This window comes from Ptychodera flava, chromosome 9, assembly GCF_041260155.1.
Source record: "Ptychodera flava strain L36383 chromosome 9, AS_Pfla_20210202, whole genome shotgun sequence".
NCBI lineage: Eukaryota > Metazoa > Hemichordata > Enteropneusta > Ptychoderidae > Ptychodera > Ptychodera flava.
The window spans coordinates 34,850,032-34,856,149 of NC_091936.1; positions in this window are offsets into that span (position 1 = coordinate 34,850,032).

Sequence of the window (6,118 nt, forward strand, 5' to 3'; positions counted from 1 at the left end):
ACAATGATTAATTGAGGTGCTCGGCGATTTTACGCAATCAATGAAATTTACTGTATTTTTTAACTATTTTATGGCTATTTTGTGAAATTTGTGATTTTAGACTTCTGTAATTAAAATTTCATTCGTGTGTTTTAACAGACGAAGTATTGTGTGAGGGATTACTTTCCACAAATGAGTAAGGCTACAAGCAGTAATTAGTTATTTTTGTCAGATAAGCACGTTTTGTCAGATAAGCGCCGTACACACGTATGAGCCACATGTGCTGCGTGCAGTACTAGGTAAAAAATCCGGGTAATAAACAGAGGGGCTAGCGAACAGTACATTAATTTGTTAATTAGTTAGATAGAGAGTTATGATTAAATAAATATTATATATTATTAATAAACATTTTTAGAACACAAGCTTGCCCAGTGTCAGTGTCATTATTATTGCTACCCCTCACCTGTATGCGTTTTCAAAGAAAACTCCGTATATGTTCATAATTACCCACCCTTATGGCTTTTATTGGTTATTTCACAATCCCTCCCTCTGCTGTCGGGTGGAGGGACGATGATCAAATAGAATAGGAAGACAGAAAAGCCTAAGGTCATAGTCCAGTCCCTCTAAAAAAGGCAAAGCGCTAATGACTTTCAATGAAAAATAAGAAATATGTGCAAAGCTAGTTTCGCCATTGAGAGCGCACTATATCATGCTTGGCCAAGAAAAGTTTGGCTCTGATATCGTGAACAGGGGCAACCCTTCAGCATAGCTTATTCTTTAATTTTATCCAATAGTTTAATAGTCTGTTCTTTAATTTTGTAATTTGGGATGTAGGTGTGGGTGATAAATTCCGACTTGTTAACTCAAACGAAGAGTTTGGGTGACATGGTTTGTGCGGACGATTGGAAGCTTTCCATATGAATGAGCGCATAAATGACCAGTCATCACAGGGATAACAGATTATTCAACTTTCAAGATTTGACACAGTTTCTAGAATAAGCAGAATATGCACACTTAACCCCGAGAATCCTACTTCTTATTTCATCATTATGTCATAAGGACTTTTAAATTACAAAAATGCCGATAAAATGTCAATTTTCTTCAATTTTGAACACCCCTTCGGACCTTCTGAAAGTACATCCCGTGGTCCACTTTAAGGTAATATATGCTCCATTTCATATCGTAAATATCCAACATATAGGCCTATTAGAAAAGTTCTGACCATAACATTGCTTTATCTCAAATAAACATTCTCCAGGGACCATCTCAGATTATTACGCAAGTTAAAAGTGAGATTCATTCGTTTAGAAGGGAGAGTGTCTAGCTGAATTTAATGAGTGAACTTCACGTTCGCATTTTAATGATGTTTGTTTGTTTGTTTGCTTTTTGCAATTTTTGTTGTAACCTATGGTACTATGTGTCACTCATAACCACAGGAACTGTGATACAACATAACCCTTTATAATTTTTCCAGCGACCGTTTGTGTGTCAGTCTGCGCATTGTTGGAGAAACACGCAGACAACGAGATATAATTTCGGCTCATCGTTTTCTATGTCAACATGTCATGGCAGCGTGCCCGTTAGAGAAGGAAATCACAGCGGAAAAACACTGGAAAACACTGAAACATATGACAATTCCATGTGTTAAACATTTCTCCTTTACCCTCTTAACGACCTGGCGTAATCACACACATACAGAACAGAAGAAGAATTCAAGAAAAGGGAGCCAACAAGCAATAAATGTTTGACATTATAGTAGATATTGTGTTTCACAGTAATTATAAATTTTGTGCATTATTTTGTTAACAGTGAATAGTCTTGTGATTACATTTGAGCAGTGTAAAAACTGTACCCAAACTGCTGCATTTTTAAATATAGGTATTCCAAATTAATCGCATTTTGCAATTTTTTCCATCAACGCAGGGTTCCTTTTCGTAGGCTGTTTCCACCGAAACAAATTTTGAGGCCCCATTTTACAATTTCAGTCAATGTGCTAAAAGCACATGGTGGGTCTGAAACAAAGACCTTTTTGTGGTTGTGTTTCATTGTGTGTGTGTGTGTGAGAGAGAGAGAGAGAGAGAGAGAGAGAGAGAGAATTATACCCTTCGATATGTGTGTCCGTAACCAAAAGTTTCTTTCGTTCATGCAAGAATCTTTATGCTTTTGAAATTTTGATCTTACTACTTCATATAATTGGGACAAATTTGCATACTTTCGTAAGCACCCTTTCTTCGAATAGGCTTCATCGGAAGAATGGTGAAAAGACAGTCTCATACAAATCACTATTTTTTTCTTCGCTTAACATCATGTTATCTTCATACCTTTTGTAGAAATTAAAGATGCAAAACCAATGAAAAATATTTGGAAAAAAATGAAGAGAACAATACTGTGATGCCAAACTAAAAATATTCAAGTGAATTTGTCGTAATTTCAGCTAACCAGTGTTCAAACGTAGACTCAAGGAAAAGAACTACAAAATGTTTAGAAGTCTGTCACACAACACTTTATTCACTTGCACATTTTCCGTAGCTTTTTAAAGATCCACTTCGAACACGTACGATTGGAACTAATTTGGAATAATTGGATCTTCATATTTTTTAAATTTCTCAAACGTGTTAGGTGCACCATAGCTGAATGTTACAATATTACAAATTACTCATAAAAACGAGTATATTACCTTAAAAGAAAGGCAGATGCGCTCACATTTCAGAATTAAACGGACATTAATTCACCATCCAATTATCCCAAATTAGGCTGCGTTCACAAATAACGATTAGGGGGGGGGACTGGAGGAATCGCGATTGAAATCTTATTTTTTTCAGATCCCCCCTCAATACCCTAAAAAAATTTCAAATGCCCCCCTTCATATGATCAAACTTTTTCAAGCCCCCCCCCCCCCCCCGCCCAACTATCACAAGCCCGCATATTTGTAAAGGATGTGCATGCAGAAAAAAATCACGTACTGCGGCGTTCCGCTTGCAGGTGTTCAACACTACCTGTTATTAGCACTTTGTAAAGTCATATTCCTAAGAGAAGTTCTTAAATTGATTCATTTTAAAGGCATCAGTGAACTCTTTGGACTTATCAGTCTCAGCCAACTTGAGTTAATCCAACTCTGGCCAGATCAATTGCTCCTGCCGAAAAGCACACAAAATGACGATCATGAGAGAGTAGGCAAATTGTGAAGTCTGACTAAGTGCTATATTGTAAAAAAACGTTTACAGTGACCTACCAAAAATTTGTTTCAAAACTACAAGACATATATATATGAATTAGATGCTACTCAAAATTGACAATACTGGAAGGCTAAAATATTCCATCAACTAAATCTTTTAATCTCCGAAATTTTTGGTGTAATAATGGCAAATTTGTTTAAAAAATAAATAATTCCATTTATTCACATATTTTTTTCATTTAGTCTTTTACTGTTCAAAGTTTTACTTTTGTATTATTTTATGACAAGAATGTGAAAATTTAGAAAATCAAGCATGATGACCCCATTTTTTTTCTTTAATATTTGATTATTCTCAAATGCCAGAATTCAAAATTTCGCGATATTTCGCAACCATATGTTGTTCTCTGGCCTGTATGTTGTACTGTCACGAGTGTCATTTGACCCAAACTCTTTTTCAACTACCGTGTACATAATGTTGAACTGTCCAGTATTCAGCTTGCTATCACAGCCTGTGTATGTGTACCATGCATTTGTATCACTGACAACTGACTCTCAGTCTGGACTCTAATCAAATTATCACCTAATACATATCTACAGGTTTTGTCGACAAACTGAATATTGTGTGTTTGAGCATGCTGTAGTGAGACAGCAAGAAAATGTAGTTAATATATTGCATAGAAATATTGAAAAAATCATCAACATTTGCAGCTTCTGCCCTGTTATTTATAGACTTGTTTGTTTTTTTACGACAAATCACACATGTTTAGATTTTTTCGAGATAAAAGTCATGAAATGTAACAAAATGGTTCTAGATTTTGTTAAACTTTTACAAACATTACAACAATCCTACTCTACCCCAAACCATTGGGATATATTAACCATGGTCAGAGTTTGTGATCTACAGATGATTTCTGTAATATCGATGCATGTTAGAGCATCAAAGAGCAACACTACCCCCGCAAAATGTAATACTGTAGTAGGTAATACTGTTTTCATGACAGTCTATACGTCAGGGCCGTGAAGTCGGAGCAAACCGTAGGTGCGGGGGAGTGGCAGACGGGCTGTAAATATAAACATAACATGTGTTAATTATGTAATTAAGCTCTAAAGCAGACGTTTAGGCTAAAATGTCTCCGATCTTCATACTAGTTTTAGGCTGATATTATTTATCATCCATAAAAAAACGAACTGTTATAGTAAAATGAGAGTGAATAGGTAATTAGTAGGATTCGTTATTAACTTCTTACTTTCTGATGGATTACCGCCACGCTATTATTTTATTGACACGCATTGAATCATTAAAATTCTCTGCTTCAGTACTGCTATATCTCTTCAACGGTCGTGGCCGTTCTAATTTAGGCGTTTTAGGGGAAATTGGAATATTTATTTAGACAAAGTTTTGAACTGAAGCAAGGTAATGTGGTGGTCTCATGACAACCCTGACAACTGTGGTAATCCTAGCTATACAAAAGATAGTATACACAAAACACATGTGTTTACAACGCCATAAAATCCAGAATTAGACGATTCGGACCGATATGGTCCTTCTATTTGACTGACTGTCTGTCTGTCTTCTGCCTGTCTCCATACTCTCTCTCTCTCTCTCTCTCTCTCTCTCTCTCTCTCTGTATATTCACACTTCCGCATATAGATTCACTTTAAACAACATACACAATAAACAATGGCTAGGAAATAGTGCAACTTTACGATAACTGTATTTATTTATTTTTTTTCGGTAATCTTTTTTTTCCAGTTATTTATTGTTCCCTGAAACTTTTATTGTAATTCAACCGTAGTCCCGTAAGTAACATTATACGACCGTATTGCCTGCCCACGCTAATTATAAGCTGCGCGGGACTTCCCCGTCGCAGTACCCGCTGCAATGTAGTGACGCTGCAGAAATTGAAGGGGCTGTACGCACATTTCCAAGCTCACACGAAAACAAATTTGTATTGCTGGAAAGTTTATGGTGTAAGCTTAGTCTTCGGAAATCTGACCGGGGAAGGGCTGGGGTGCACTCACCGCCGACTTGGGTACAGATGTACCCCGGTCCAGTACAGTTCGAACAACAAGGCACATTAAAATTCTGCGATTTAGATCGGGGATCATAAAGATGTATGTTGGCCAATGTAATAGCGTTAGAAACTTTAATTTTCAACACAATGGCCAAAACTTGCCTGAAGCAAAAACACTGGTCAACTTTCCCAGGTAAAAGTCTACATCAGGCGAAAACAGGGGCGGGTGTGGGTGTAACAGCGAAGTACATATGTGTATATCCTTTCTATAAAGGGTACATGTATTACACCGGGGAATGTGAGCAGATGTCGAGTTGGCGACGTTTCAGGGTTTGCTTTTAGCAATTCTGCTTCTGTGGCAGGCGACTTTTAGGCTAATGAGGACAGTACTGCTGCGTTCACCAAAAAAATGAGGGGTGGGGGGCTGAAGGAATATCCAGGGGGATTCGAAAATTCTGGGGTGGTCGAAGGGGACTTGAAAGTTTTGCTCTGCCTTCAGGGCTCCCAATGGTTCTAATGTTAGGAATAATTAAACAAAATCTAGAACCATTTTGTCGCATTTTATGACGTTAATCTCGACAAAAATCTAAAAAATCTATGAATGCCTTAAATTTCTTAAAACAACAAGCTAAGTTGACCTTGTAATAATTTTTTTCTATATTTCTATGCAATGTATCAAATACAGTTTCTTGGTATCTCTCTAAAGCATGCTGAAACACACAATATTCAGTTTGTCAACAAAGCCTGTAGATCTAAATATTGGTGATAACTGAATAAGAGTCAAGACTGAAAGTTATTTGTCAATGGGACAAATGCACGGTAAACATACACAGGCTGTGTTGGCAAGCTGAATACTGGACAGCTAAACATGCTGTAGGGAGTAGAACAAGAACGCAGTTGTATAAACTGAACAAAAATATTGTCAAAATATAAGTTCATACAGCTACAG